The 16507-nt window shown below is 45.7% G+C and overlaps 1 protein-coding gene across 1 annotated transcript in view; it reads left to right on the forward strand.

Moving 5' to 3' along the window:
- Positions 1–16507, forward strand: part of LOC119444411 (uncharacterized) — a 105541-nt gene that overhangs the window by 12725 nt on the left and 76309 nt on the right. The window lies entirely within an intron of this gene.

Here is a 16507-nt window from a genome sequence, read left to right on the forward strand (position 1 = left end):
AATGTAGTGTTGATTTTGTCTCGACACCGAACGAACGAATGTGCGTTGGTACTAGAGACATATGCATGTGGTACTTAGTCCAAAATCTGGGTAAACTCGCTCCTCTGCATTCGTGCAAAAGTCTTAAGGCTCACCGGTGTAATGCCTGCCGTTACGGAATGCGGGCTATAAGTACAGATGTGTCCGTAAGTGTATTCGTGTTGGATTAAGGCGCAATGTTGTGGCGAATATTGCCACTACTTACGCTTCATCTGTGCAGTTGTGCTCTCTGTGCATGTAGTAAATGCGATGTGATGTGAGCTGGAGCAGTAGACGACTTGGGCAACAAGCCTCGAACGGCAAGCGTTCATTTTTTTCCCACCGAGAAGTTCTCCCTGCGAAAGGAAGATGGTGGTACTGTACCTCCACAAGCCTGTTCTTTATATTTGCTGTATATTTTAAGTCTGTCAGACATTTATTGCTTATGAAAAAACATTGTACATAAATTATTTGTGGCAATTTAAGGATTTAGGTTCTGAGTGTATCTGCTTTTGTTCGCCGTTAAGTGCTCTGAATGGTCCGGTGTTAGCATTAGAGAAAAGCTAAATACAACATATGACAAGAAAGGCGGTAAGCATGCAGCGTGCGGGAGGGGGGGGGGGGGTCCCTCAAGGTAGACGAGGTGAAGGATGGGAATGAAGAGTAAATCGAGTCGATCTGCAGGACACTGTGATGTCGATGCGAGTCTAAAGGAAATAAAGGACGTTTAGGGGGAGCTTGTAATAAAGCGGGTCGAGGAGCTAGAAAATGAGTTCGATATGGAGACTGCACGGAAGGCAGTGGAAGAAAGACTTCGAGCAGCCGAAAAACTGCACCAGGCCGTCATCATGAACGAACGCGTAGACGAGTGGTTTGGCCAGCTGGAAAGAGGTTCGCCTACCTTGACGCTACCCCAATGAGAACGGATGAACGATGGGGTCAGTGCTCCATGTCAAATCCAAGTAAAGCGGAAAAGGATGACGTGGATGGGTCTTAGCCGCCACTCATCGCTTCTCGGCTACCCGCTGTTGCTGCCGTGCCGGCCCGCGCTCATACGAAGCGTCCCGCTATGGACCCTGTGTTGCGCGCACGTCTAGAAAGGCCACCACTTTCGGACTCTGTTCACGCAGCTAATGAGACCGCTAAGCGCGACTGCGTTGGAAGGCGAGCGATTTGGCACTTGCGTTGCGGGCTGTAATTACCGATTCACAAGTGGGCACAAGCGAGCAACCCGACGAGGAAGAACAGGGAGCCCGCGTCCCTGCTAGCAGACTAACCGGAGTCGTAGGTACTTACTCGACCTATCGGCATCGTCTCCCCCGTTGACATCACCAGATGCACCCCGGTGACATCCTGACGACCGCTGGAATGCTGGAAAAGCTCGGAGAGGAGCGTGGCATTGTTTTTTGATTTTATAGCGCTGCAGCGTTTGGCATCGTTGTACGTGATGGCATTCTGAACTAGATTCTCGTGTTTACTTGAAATCGTTGAAAAATATTGGATGTGGTTTAAGGGCCCTATAACGCGCCCCTAAATTTCAGTTACGCGAGGGGCTTCGCATTTCGCCCCGTGGAAATAAGGTCGCCGCGGCTGGGGTCGAATGAGTTACCTCGAGCTTAGCAGCGTAACGCCATAGCCACTGGGCTACCAAATCGGGTGGTGCTATTGGTAGATACATCAAGTATACGACGTTTGCTGTCTTCATAATGCGGTCAATTATAGAACAAAAACTAGAAAAACTGCAGACAGAAAAGCGAGAGCGCCATGCAACGCGAGACGCAGTCAGAGCTCCAAAAAAACGCATGAAAATGAAGCTGTTCTATAGCCGGAGCGTAGCAGACGACAAAGGCGGGTCTCCACACTGACGTCACCGGAACGCCGTTCGCAGCGCCGCCATCGGTCGCGCACGATGCTAATAACAACGCAACGTATTGGCCTGTACTGCTGCGGGACTCGTCTTTTGTGCTTCTCAAAAAACACTCCGCGTGGTTTCCGAAATGCCTGGCGCGCCGGTGCGTGCGAACGCTTAGAAACACGTCATGCGGCAACTGGACAGCTCTCTCGCGCTTCTTTCTAGGCACGCTGCGCCATCTGGAGGCATGTATTTGAGTCCCTCATTACTTAAACTAACCTAAATAAATTTGAGGGGAAACCCACACCACAAATGGTATAGCAGGATAATAGCCAATTAAACGGAAAATGATGGAGGGAGGGGGTAAAAAACCCAGAAGGACATTTAGTGAGTAAAAAAAACAACTGTATATAAAAGACTAAAGCGAAAAAACCAGCGATAACCAAGACGCATGACCAGAAGGAGGCAAACACATACACACAGTCGCCGGAATTCTGCGTCTTGGTTATCGCTGGTTTTTTTTCGCTTTAGAACATGAACCAACCATCCCAGAAATTCACGCTTCTTATATCAAAGACACGACAAAGCATAAAAGTGAGACACGACAAAGCATAAAAATGTCCAACTAAGGAGATCAGATAGAATTCGCTGAACAGTCAAAACTGACCAACAAGAAGATGGTAAGGAATATTCCAAGTTATAACGTGGGAAAGATTGAGAAGCCGTAATATATGGATGCAGCATGCAATCAGTGAGAAGAAAACTTAGCATAGGCCAAGGCAAGATACATGCGCTGAAAGATAAGCAGGCTAATATCAGCAATTTCGATGGCATAGTAAAACCAGCGGAAGAATTCTATACTGACCTGTACAGTGCCCAAAACAGCCAAGCTACTTTCATTCGAAATAGTGGTGAACCGGATGCAGAGGCTCCTTCTATAACTAGCGATGAAGTTAGAAGGGCCTTGAAAGACATGACCAGGGGAAAAGCTGCTGGAGAAGATGGAATAACAGTAGATTTAATTAAAGATGGAAGAGATATCATGCTTGAAAAGCTTGCGGCCCTGTATACGCAATGCCTCACAACTTCAAGTGTACCAGAGAACTGGACCAACATTCGTACTAATCCAAAACAAGGGAGACGTTAAAGAATAGAATAATTATAGACCCATTATCTTGCTTTCAGTATTGTATAAAATATTTACCAGGATAATTTCCAATAGAATCAGAGCAACAGTAGACTTCAATCAAACAAGAGAACAGGCTGGCTTCAGGAAGGGATATTCTACAATGGATCACATCCATGCCATCCATCAGGTAATCGAGAAATCGGCGGAGTACAATCAACCTGTCTACATGGCTTTCATAGATTATGAAAAGGCATTTAATTCAGTAGAGATACCAGGAGTCATATAGGTATTGCGTAATCAAGGGGTACAGAAGGCATACGTGAATATCTTGGGAAATATCTGCAAAGATTGCACAGCTACATTGGTTCTCCACAAGAAAAGTGGAAAGATACCTATCAAGAAAGGGGTCAGGCAACGAGACACAATCTCTCCAATGCTATTCACTGCATGCTTAGAAGAAGTATTCAAGCTCTTAGACTGGGAAGGCTTAGGAGGGATGATAAACGGCGAATATATCAGGAACCTTCGGTTTGCAGATTACATTGCCCTGTTCAGCAACAATGGGAGCGAATTACAACAAATGATTGAGGACCGTAAGCGAGAAAGTGTTAGAGTGGGGTCGAAGATTAATATCTAGAAGGCAAAGTTAATGTTCAATACCCTGGCAAGGGAGCAAGAATTCAGGATCCCCTGGTCAGCCTCTAGAGTCTGTAAAGGAGTACGTTTATCTAGGTCAATTACTCACAGGGGCCCCTGATCATGAGAAGAAAATTTACAGTAGAATGAAATTGGGTTGGAGTGCATACGGCAGGTATTGCCAAATCCTGACTAGGAGCTTGCCACTGTGGTTGAAAAGAAAAGTGTACAATCATTGCGTTCTACCGGTTCTAACATATGGGGCAGAAGTTTCGAGGTTAACAAAGAAGCTCGAGAACAAGTTAAGGATCGCACAAAGAGCGATGGAACGAAAAATGTTAGTGCTAACGTTAAGAGACAGGAAGAGAGCGGTGTGGAGCAGAGAACAAACGGGGTTAGCCGATATTCTAATTTACATTAGGAGAAAAAAAAAGTAGCTGGGAAGGATATGTAACCGGTGGACCATTAGAGTTACGGAATGGGTACCAAGAAAAGGGAAGCGCAGTCGAGGACTGGCAGAAAACTAGGTGGGGTGATGAAGTTAGGAAATTTGCAGGCGCAAGTTGGAATCAGCTAGCGCAAGACAGGGGTAATTGGAGATCGCAGGGAGAGGCGTTCGTCCTGCAGTGGACATAAAAATGAAGGCTGATGATGATGATGATACAAAGGAAAAATACCGAGGTGTAACCGAAATGCAAAAGTAGAAAGTAAAAAGGTTCAAATTAGACGATGACATGCGAGAAAATGGCGTGTAATGCAATGGCATGTATAGTCTCGACAACTCCGTCGTTTGTTTTATTGGTGATATTGTCGAATTATGAGATGTGAAAAAAAGGAACGAACCACTTCAGTTTGCGAGTTGTTCAGCTGTGATAGGGCCCGATCAGGGTTCGGCATGGCGGTGAGACGGGTGACGCAAGTGTACGATCCTTCTTGGCTGTACTCGCCGAGGTTTGTACTGTATAGCTGTAATTGGGCGAAACACGATTATTCCGAGAACAAGAATACAGATAGAAATGATCAGCAGAAAAGGTGTGGGTGAAAAGGAGTGGGAGGGTATCTGGAGTGAATGTGCAAATGTGCGGGTTTATGTGAAGGACAGGAAGTATAGTATGGGTGATGATAAGTCAGGCATTCCGTCTGTCGAGCCCTCGGAGACAACCTCTACCTTTGTTGGAATAATCAAAGCAACTGAACGAAAGCTGAGAAGATAACTAAAAAATTGGAAGAGACAAATATGAGGATGGAAAGACTCGGATGTTACTGGTTCAGGAAGCAGGAGACGTGAATGAGGCAATTTCACGGCATAATCGAATTAATAGTGCTCTCTCCGTCTGTCTGTAAATAATGATTTATAGTGGGTATCCGTTATTGCAGTGTCGTGGTCTCTGATCAGACAGGCAATCTGATGAGTTAAAGCGCATTCATTGAAGTTGTGTAGAGTATCGGTGCATGTTGCACCGCATGCACAATTTGCGGCGAAAGATGCAATCTGCAATAATAAAATGGCAATCGGGCGTGAGCTGTAATGAGATGCGCTATTGGTTTTTCGGTTGCGAAAAGGGGCGGGGGATGCTATTGGTATTTGGAACCCATTTAAAAATGTCTCTGTCTGAGTTATCCCTCGTCCATGCCACACAACATTGATCATAGGATGTGGCACGCATCTTTGCTTTGATTGAAGTGAGTGAAGCTAGAATTACGCGGGATATACCTTTAGATACGGCGTATTTTGCAATGTTTTCCGCGAGCTCATTTCGATCCACACCCTGATGTGCAGGCACAGGATATAGTGCTACGTGTCTCAAAAATGTGATGGATGTGAGAAGGTGTTTGGTCTGCTGAACGCAGACATTGACTGTGGTAAGCTTAGCTAGCGCGGTGAGTAACGATAAACAGTCTGTGTAAATGTGTATGGTTTGAGGTACCGCATAGGTCGAGTGGGAATATAGGTCGACCCCCTAAGTTAAGGTGAAAAAAATAGAAAAAAAATAAAGAACACAACCAAAAATCGCCGAAACGCAATTATTTGCTAGACGGTACCGCTCACCCACCACCGGAGCCGTAGTTTCATTCGTCGGAAGTAGCAGCACTGTCCTTGGAAGCCGACCGTTTGTCGAAGGCCGCTTCGAGTCCAGCTTCTCGTACGAGCTCGACGGCTTCGCAGAGCATTGTACGCACGATCACTGGCAGCGAACGCGCACGAAGTTCCCGCACAAGCTGCGAATGCATCGCTCTACGCCCACGAAATGACGTTCTGCGCGGGTCGCATTTCAGCAGCTTTCCTTTCTGCATTCTCCTATACCGCACACTCTTTTCCGAAACGCCAAACTGGCGCTGAGCGGCCAAGCTGCCGTTCGCTTCGGCAAGGTTGCCACAGGTTGCGAGACGACTCACATTCGGCTAAGGACTATATAAGACGATTGCTGACCAACTTGTTTATTTTTTCATGAAAAAATCTCGACTTATATTCCGGTTTACACGGTAATGTATGGGCGTACACAAGGACTTCTAATAACGCGATGATTTCTGTGGAGTATGAGCTAGTAGCGCCAAGTATTTTGCATTTGCCGAATTTCAAAGCGAAAGCCTCATATGTCTCGTTTTGAGGTGACCTTGAAAAAGTGGAGCCATAACTCGGACGAAAATCGGTAAAAAATTATGTACTAAATTTAACAACTTAATAAGATCATTGCAAAACCCATAAAATTATATATCAATCAATATGTGATTACATGAGGAATATAACTAATAAATGATTGTGATAGTCATTACATTAATTACGACAATGAGCATAAGATAGCGGAAAACGGGTAGAAAGAACCCCCAAGGTGGCAAAGAATGGAGAATTAATGATAAGAATCATTCTTAGAATCTCTCCCAATTAAGCAAGCCACAGTTTCTACCAGCAAACTATATTGCTATATTGTCGCACTCACTACTCCTATGTTCTCATAATACGTTTTAGATGACGCCTGCGAGCCGTATGACCAAGAAATTTGAACAGCTTCGAAACAATATATTGACATGCGTACTTTCTGAGTGATCGCCGCAACTTCTTCATTATGTTACTTCATAACCCAAGCTTTCGTCAGACCTTTTTCTATACAGTCAAACGCCTTTGTAACGAAGTGCTCGGCACCTCCGAAATAATTCGTTATGCAGGTCACTTATTTGTCAATGTGCCGCGCGCTACGACTCACAGTAGAGTAGGCTGAAGAAGTTTAAAAAATACCTTCGTTCCCCTTGAATTCAAGCCGAATCATTGAAGTAACTCGCGCTTTTTTTTGCGCACTTCGTCTGAGAGAATGTCCAACTGAAGCCAACTTATCGTAATGACCATAATAGCCTGCTCCGCGGAGAAACGCAGGAGCTACGCAAAGTAAAGCTGAGATTGTCGAATGCCAATATTGGCTCCCTTGCCGTCCAAATTCATGGTTCATTCTGAAGATGTCCACCAATGTTGCTTTTGTTGATATTCGGGTCCTTTCCGCCCTAGATGGCTTTGAAGACATCGTCGGTCCTCAGTTAGAATTCAATCGTCCCGTTATGATCAACTGCGACGTATCAACATCCGTCGCACAAGCGCATGCATTACAGCAAGCAGCGCGCGAGTTGAGGTATTCCTGGAGCAGTGCAGGACTACTTGTGGCGCCGAAACATTCGCCATGTGCGTCCCTCATGTTAGCGGTAGCGTAGAGCGCATCTCGGTGATGTCACTGGCACTGGCGGCAACGCTACATGCTTTCGGTGTAAAGGAATAAATTAGCTGAAGCAGACGCCTAAATTTCCTTGTTGTACAGGCAAATTCGCTGTAGTCGTCTTCGTTGTAGAGGCATTCACAATACATATGAAAGATGGGAAATGGCCGGGACGTAATCAACCCTTCGTCACAGATGTCATTTCACTGTAGAGTCGTTCGTTGTAGATCGCGTTCGACTCTATGCCGTATAAACCAGAATATAGCTCGACCCCCTTACCTTGTAGAGACATCAAGCATGTCCCCGTTCGTGGCATGCCTGAGAGCACCAATGCCGCTGCGCGCAGCGCTTATTGACGTCGTACTTCTTTCAAATCTTCTTTATAGCGCGGAAAGGTTAAAAGTACAGCAGCTATCATCACGAAAAAAATTATTTTGACATTTCTTAATCAGCTCTACAGCTGCTACATTGAAGATTTCGAGTTTATATTATTATTTTTAAAGTTACCCAATTAATTATCGTAAAAAGTACCCAAGCTCATGGTAAAAATACGTTGGGTTGCTCAAGAGGGCCGCTAACAAGAGTAAGTTTGCATTCTCGTTACTCTCACGTAGATATTTTGAAGTACCACCTTCAGCTGCAGTTCGCTCCTCGAATAGGCAGTGCGCGTGCTGAGTCAGCTCATGTAGTGAACGCGATTGAAATCATGTATCCGGGACCTCGAAGATGTGCGGCGTCATCCTAACATTTCTCTCGCATTTACAGTTTATTGGCTACTGATTTTGTTTAAATAAATGAAGCCTTACCTATCCAAGAAGTGTTAAATAACTTCACCGGCCTTTGTGGAGCACTTCACCTCCCTTTGTGGAGCACCTGCCTTTGTGGACAATCCTTCTGTCCCGCGATGGTAGCCTGCACGGCAAAGGTCGCGTCACGCGGACGCGCGCCAGCAGGTTGGGGAGTGGGAGAGCCCTCTGTGCACGAAAGCGCAAACGCTATGAGCGCTAGCAGCCGAACAACATGAGTTCCCGTGGACATCGGCCAGCAAGCGGTGAGCGCGGATGTCTCCTTCTCCGCTTCTTGTTTGCGCACGTGGTTAGGGAACCATGTTTCCGCCGCGGCTACTCGTACAACCCAGCTAGCTATTAACTTGGAAAAGCCTCTTTGCGTATCGTATTCTCTTTGGGAAAACCCTCAAGGATGTAAACAGGCCTACTCGAAGTGCTGGTCGCCACCGTAATAAATTCTTTTCGAGTGAACACGTGCTTGTCGTCCATTGTTCCCTCGACCTCGCAACGTACTACGGTTTTGGAACAGTCGTGAGCCAACCACGGCGCGCGGTGTGCCGAGGCACGGCCGCTCGATGAAAAACACACGGTGCGGCCTGCCGCGTGGAGCGGATACTGCGTGGCGCGCCTAGTGCTCCGGGCTGCCGCCGCGGCGCCACCAGTAGGGGAACCTCTGGGGAGACCGAAAGCGAGAGCGCCGGAATTATTGCAGCGCATCGCTGCTTGACATGCAGCGCAGCTGCTATGCGCTTGTTGGTTTTTAAAGGGTTACAATAAACTTGCTATAGCGTTATCTATATTGGTAATCGTCCTACCGAATGTGCGCCGGCGATGCTTCAACCTAAATGTAGCAAGTGTTAGTTTTATCTGAAGTGGTTGCTCATGCGAGTTGCGATTTTTCGCGTCATGTTTTCTCTCTTTTGTTGCCGTTGCGCTGTTCACCCTCTATAATGTATGTTTGTGCTACAGTTATTTTTGCAACAGAAGAGTCGCTCATTGACAGGTGCGGTTGTATTTCCGGAATGATTGTTGCTCACACCTTAGAAACAAAAGCATTGTGAACATCAGGGGAGTCATAATTGCTTTATTGCACGTGCGTGAATAAAGGATCACTGTGTTATTGGAATCACAGGCGCAGCACTTTCCTGGCCAGAGGTTTTTGAGCCAAGCGTATGAGACGCTCAACAGATATATTAACATTTCCTGCCCAGTTGGCAAGAAGCGCTCGTAAGAGTGAGACCAGTGAGACCCTTGAATTCGATGCACAGCCGCTCCTTTATCAACGAAGTGACGCCGATTTCACCTGTTTAATGGCCTAAATATTTCTGGAGCGTTGAGCGACAAGGGAGCTTAAAGAGATTTCTGGACCTTGCATGCTCATAACCTTTGTTGGAGCATGCCTTCCAAATTACACATTCCCTTAGAATGGCGTCACTGTAGTGGGGCTTCTTCGTCGAGAAACTGCGGACTTGGTTTCTAACGAACTCGGCAGTCTTGTCGCCTTGCGCAGCACCATTGAGCACCTTCAAAAAGCAGGCAATGTCCGTGTTATTTTCATAAAACTGTGCGCGCTCCTAAGCCTCATCCACTTTTTCTTGAAGGGCCTGCAGTGCTCCTTTCATACGAGCGATCTTCGCTTGGAAGCAGCGCGTTTCTTTTTTTTTGAGCTTATTCTGTCCGCTTAACAAGGTTGAATGTAGTTTTACATGATGCATCTGAGAATGATGCAGTTTCCACACACGTTTCATTCCCTAGTTCGGAGTTGTTGGGCGTCGTGGCTTCAGTGCTGTCACTTGACGAGCCGTTTTGGCTAATGGCAGGCTTGTCTTTTGAAGCAGCATTGCCCGAGCACTCGGCACGCGAATGCGCATTATCGTCTTCTATTTCCAAGCGTGGCCGCTTCTTCCTCGGAGCAGGCGTGCTCCTCGTGCTCATGTAGCTTGGATAACCGGGGAACAATGTCGGCACAGCCGTTGGCAAAAGTATCCTCAACTTCTCGGTCTTCTTGTAGTCCTGCTCCCTAAAATGCAAGGCGCACACCAGGGACCTGTCATTCGGCTGCCATATTGTTCCCTTCCCGCCGGGTCCTTCACGGGAAATGTTTCGCAGCCATGCTGCCCTGCGTTCTGCGTTACTGGGAAACTCGTGGTAGCGTATTTGCGGGTCCTTCGATGCATTCGTGGAACACAACGGCACATAACAGTTGCGCGGAATTTTGCCTAACGCATAAAATATCACACATGTGCAAACTGTCTTGAGTGACCCTCAGTGCGAGCGATTCATGTGGAGAAAAACAACCACTATCTCGACCTACCCGCTGAACGCGCGCTCCTTCCCGCCCGCGCGTTGCGTGGAGCCCTCCCCTACCACTGGCGCCCTCCTAGCGAAATGCGGCGACAACTGTCAACTCCACTTCCACGCTCTCGCCCATTGCCTGCGCCGGGACGCGGCAGGCCGCACCGTGTGTTTTTCATCGAGCGGCCGTGGCCGAGGCATAGTACCATTGGCTCCCTACTCGTATCTACAATATCGCGCCAAACGTGGGGAATTTAGGCTCTTCGAACGAACGACGACGGTCGCTTCGGTGCGAGGAAGGCTTCTGAGTCAAAGTTAAGCCTCACCCAATGTCCTGATTGGTAGCTTGGTTGGGCATGGGCTTTTTGGAATGCTAGTTGACGATGCGGCAGTGTCACCGTCGCGCACCCTCACGTGTAGGGTGCGCGACGCCGGAACGAAGAACACGCTAGTAAAGAGTGTGTGCACAAGTCGGCGCAGTGGCGGAATTTTCAAGAACATGTGTGAATCGTCTGTCATGTCTTTAATCTTTGTCTCTGGGATCCGTGAACAGGAATCTGCTAGCTGGTATCGCATCGAGGCATAGTCCGCTCGGAAGTTGCTTGTAGTGCAGCGAGCGGCGACTACTTATCTAGGCCTGTAGCGCCGCGCTGGAAGCTCCACCCGGGGCGTAGCGTCGCTTATCCACTCGCGAACGCGAAAAGCGCCGTAAGACATCAAGAAAAGGCATTGCTAAAAATGGCGGCCTTGGTTCCGCCGTCAGAGACGATTGAGTGAAGCGTGAGGTTGTGTCTATGTTGATTCCTCGTTTTTACAGCGCAGCAGTTCTTAGTCGAGAGTGCGCCGGCGATGACGGCTGCCGTCACGCAGGAGCAGAGCCGGAGAGGTCACGTGACCAGGAGAGGATGAGAGCCGCGGCGGGGGAGGGCAGGTCACGTGGACAGCAGAGGAGAGGTGCGCTGGAAGAGGCGGCGACCAATCAGGGGGCGCGCTGGGCGGAGGCGACCACAGCGATGTTGACATTCGCGACCGCTTCGCTGGCCCGAACTTGGCGGGATGGGACGCGTCGGCGTCCATGGGCGACGGCGTTCCTAGCGCGTTGCGAGAGATGGGACGCGATCTGGCGAAACAGCGGAGATGTGGTCATTCCTTCGGTCTAAAAGGAAGACTACCACAGCGAAGAAAAGAAACATACGCAAGAATCACAGAAACACAACGAGCACAGCTTTGCTGTTTCGACAGATTTCACTTCGTGGAACTGGCCGCATTCTTTTTGTATGTAAAACAGCTCATGTCTTTTGCATGTCTAGAGATTTTCCAACCCGGCATGCCCGAGCCGCGCTTGCACCTTCAATAAGACAGCAACGCGACGGTGACTGTGGCGTGAAGGCGTCTCGAGTGTCCGTATATTAACGCGAGAGCGGTAAGGGCCCCGTGTGGCAGATAATCCCGTGTCGGCGTCTTCGGAGTTTTCGTGAGCGAAAATTTCTGTATATATTTAGGTATATGTATATGCCACGCCTTGGCATATGACATGCGTTGCGGTTTATATTGCAACCTCATTTTGCCTGTCGCAACAAACACAGAACTCATGAGCTTCACTCTTAATCTGGATCCACATAAGTCCACTTAGTAGCTGGAACTTTTCTGGAAAAAACTTCCAGTTATATATTTGGAACCACGTGCCGCATATGTTATGCGCCGTTCCAGGTACTTTCAGACCTGCTTTTTATATAAAACAATGTTCTAATAAACAGTTAGGAATATGCGTATGAGTTCCCGCTTCTGGAATATTTTTGCTTCCCCTGTCAGTACAAACTGAGGTCATATGCCAAGCTGGCTTGGCATGTGGCCTGCGGTGATACCAACACTTCGAAAGTAGAAATTTTAGCAGCAGTGTGGCCCCGACAGTTCCCAACAGTTGCCTATTAGAGCACAGTTATATATAAAAGTAGGTTTGAGGTACCTGGAATGGCACAGTGGAAACCTTGGATTCGCCTGCCGGATCCTGTTCTGGACTTTAGCTGCATGTAAAAGAAACAAGGTACCTAAATTAAAACACCTATGAAATGAATTATTTACACTGCTTTTCAAAATGAGTAAACTTCATTGAGTGGCTGTATTGCATACACTGAAGACATGTTCGTCTCAAATTTCATAGAAAATGACTAGTCAACAAGAACATATACAAAATAGAATAGAGACTAGACATTAAGTGGCATTCACGCGTATGCCCCTATATTAAAAAACTGGGTAATAAAAATGGCCCAAAAGTGCATCGCATGCAAATAAACTTTCACATCGGCTATGGAAAAATAAACATTAAACAAGGCTATAAAATATGCTGGCTTATCACAGGAAATAAGGTAACTCAAATGCGCAAGTACCCAACTGCCATTCACCGAGTTTACGCATCCCCGTTCGAAAAGAATTCCGTACTCTAAGAATTATACGAGAAAGGCAGAAAACAATGGGCTTACAGAGTTGAATTAAGACAAGACCAATGAAGAATGTAGTGGATGAGTTATTAAAGAGAAGAAAGACAGTGCAAGCCAAAATAAACAATGAAACATTTGCACACGAAAACTTGCCAGAATCATGTGGCAAATATCGCAACAAAAACTGAACACTAGAAACACTACAGTTGGCATATCACAGATGTACGTATAATACAAAGCTAATCGTGACCAAAACACTTTATAAGCCACTAAAAAAGCCTGCCACTCCGGGCAGGTTACTTGCCCCAGCATTGTGTAGTTTGGGATACCTCATCCCAAACACTACCATGAAAGCTAGTGTAAATGTTTATAAACTTTTACGCCCCAAATATATCTGGAAGCATGTTCTACATTTTAAAAAAGTCAACAAAGCAACAGCAAAATATAAAGGTAAGAGACTCTGGAAAACAACTCAGAAATCTTTCAGTAACCAAACAACTCAGCCTTGAAAAATACAAGTGAGCTACCTTAAATAAACAAAAAAAACAAGCCAGCCTTGAAACCTTCAGCCAGCGCTTTGCCTTGGTGATAAAAAAATCATAAAGGAAGGCACGACTTCAGTGTTGCAGCTGACATGCTGCTTCTACCTACCAAACATTTAGCACGTCAATATTAGGCCTGACCGCTTCAGTTTTTTCAACAGAGACTTTACCTTAAACGGCATCGAGTCACTGTCTGAATGGTTCATCCTTCACAACAACTGCCTGCACAAGTGCCAGAAACTGTCCAGAAGCTTAGGGGCATGACAGGTTTAAAATAAAATGTACAGTCAACAGGAGGATGACCGCCTTCTCAGGTGATGATGCAGGTGGTAAAGCCACAATGTTTTCCTTGCAGGCAATCTTGAAGTTACAATTCTCTTTCAAAATGCATGGGCCTGGTGGAGACCTGTTGCCAAGTTGTTGTGCCTTTAAAGAAAAGAGAAGCAGCAAATTTTAACTACACAATGGCTTTAAATTGTGGTGTTCGTGATGACACCCTTTTTTATAAACCTAATAATTTATTTCACTATGATTTCTTGGTTTACTTTCTGTCAAACCTGCAAAAGGAGCCAGTGTGACAAAAATTTTGTTAGCTTGCCGCATCGACGATTGCTTAGTGTGAATGGAATCGCTGCTTTATTTCTGGAAAAACCAGTACGCTTTTCTGGTTGAATGACCTGAACATCAATCAGCTTTTCCAGCCTTCAGGGATTTTTTAGTTAGCAACCAATATATTAATCTTTGCGCACTTCATACTTCATGCCCACTTTCCCACTACAAATAAATGTCCTCTTTACTTCATTATGTGCTTTCCAGTGCTGTTATGATTCTTAACAAAACTTACAGGTAAAACATGATTTTTTTAAGTCTGATTTAAAATCCACCTTTCGATACTTTTTTAGGTATTTGGTGTACTGAACTACAGCCCTGAAGTTCTTTTTTTATCCGAACTATTGCATTCAAGAGATCAGAAAGTGCCGTCTTACCTTAGTAAAAACTGCAGTATCAGCCTTCTTGGGTCGAACAAATTCTTCAAGTCCCATGAGACTTCCTTGGTCGAAAAATCTCTTGCATTTTGCTGAGCTTCCACTTAGCTTCCACAGCCTCCACTGTGTCTCTAAACCTTATTTCTGCTTCAAAGGCAAGCTGAAAGAAATGCACATTGACTGACATTTTATGGCCCACTCAGACAAAAACAGGCCCTAGGATAGCTTCAATTACTTTGATTCTGCTGAATGAAACGATGAGAGAAAATATCACCTTCACACAACTACTCAAGCAGCGGAGTTGATTCTATATTCATATTGACTTAGATGAGATCTTTAAACATACATTCGTATAACAATGCCTTTTCACCCGTGTTAAAGGTTATAAAATGTGAGCCGGTCTGGGCAAATGACCACTCACTTTTTATCACTTATCAAATGGTACAGACAGAGCACAGCTGACTAAACATAAATCCCAGCTTCCAAAATAAAACACTTAACTTTACAGAGCATACTAACACGATTTGAAAAACAATAGTTATCTTACCACGTCAGGATTGAAAAAGTATGACGGCAAATCATCTGGTGCATTGGAGCTGTGGGCTTCTGCAGTTGCGGCCAAAAGCTTTTTCATTCGCCCAAGGTCCATACAAAAGGGGTCTGTGACCATGTCCTCAATTGCCTAGGCAAAAAAGCAAAGCAGATAAATAAGGAACTGTACACATCAACAAAGCATAGATTATAAAATAAGCTATGTTTTTGTGCTTCTGACAAACCACACACAGTAACGTCCATGAAAAAACGCCTGATGTTAACACCTAAAATGGCAAAATGCATTCCACCTGATCGCAGAAAATGTATGCACATAAATGAAAATTGATAGCGTAGTTGAAGAGATGGCAAGCAGCTCATCAACAAAATAAATACAAAATCCTCCTGGAAGCTAGAGCCTAAGGAAATGATGCCGGGGCACAACACAGGAAGTAAAGGCAGTGATCCAATAAAGCGTTTTCATTTGAGAATCTCAAATTGTTTTACACAAGTGCAGCTTCCAAATTGAGGAGGAGCACAGGCATTCCTTACATTCCTTGTCTGCCACAGCTGCGGTCAATAGGCACAAATGCTTGGACTGACAGCCAGCACAACCCTCAATACCTGTTAACCTCTAGTAGTTCCACGAAATATCTCAATTTGCCTGCCGAAAAATGGTTTACCAATGCAAGAAGTAGCAGGTGGTTGCTTATAAGCGTAATATCGTTAGCTGGCACTTTCGCCATAGAGGTAAATAACATGTCAGGCAACGTTTGAACAAGGCCTTTGAATACTGAAATTCTCACCTTCAGTTAAAGCAGTGCGCCAGGACAAGGGATTGGGTTGCTGGAAGCGTGGCCAATTTCTGTAGGCTTCTCAGATACTTTTTCCATCCGAAGCAGACGCGTTTTCCTAGTTGCACTCACAGATCGCATGAATGCTTTATGAAATAGCATGAGTCAATGTTGAAATACATGGCGGTATACACCTCACATGGTACTGGCCTCTCCAAAGTATGCGGGAATCGAGTGCTCAATAAGGAATTGTTATAAATATGCTATTATGCATCTAACATAACAAAATACATAACAAATGTATTTGGAATGTGTTTTTAATGCTGCTACTACATATAAACATTAGTCCTCAAGTCACAGGATGTGATAAATTTTGTGTTGCGGAGCAAAACTTATGTTACAAAGGTGTGTCCACATCAAATCTTATCCTCTAGGTATATACCCTGCGTGGTGGCATGAGCCAAACTATAACTGCTGGTGGGTTAGGCTGCTGCATAAGATTCTCACAAATCATAACTACATGCCTATTACATGTGTTCTCGATAAAGATTTTATCGTTGCATCACATTCTGTGCTCTGGCAAATCTGAAAAGAGGAATTAAACCTTATTTATCCGTCCAATACAAATCTAAAGTTAGCGTTGCTTATGAGCTCCACCTTTTGCTCCAAGCTAATTTGCTTGGAAGTTGCTAAGCGTGTGAGCGCGAGGAGATCGCGAGCGGCAAACACGCGGTCGCACGTTGTGAAGATTCACACCCGCTGTCAGCTAAAGCGACCGTCAATATCCTACTAAGCAA

Source organism: Dermacentor silvarum, chromosome 3 (assembly GCF_013339745.2).
Source record: "Dermacentor silvarum isolate Dsil-2018 chromosome 3, BIME_Dsil_1.4, whole genome shotgun sequence".
In the NCBI taxonomy this organism is placed as follows: domain Eukaryota; kingdom Metazoa; phylum Arthropoda; class Arachnida; order Ixodida; family Ixodidae; genus Dermacentor; species Dermacentor silvarum.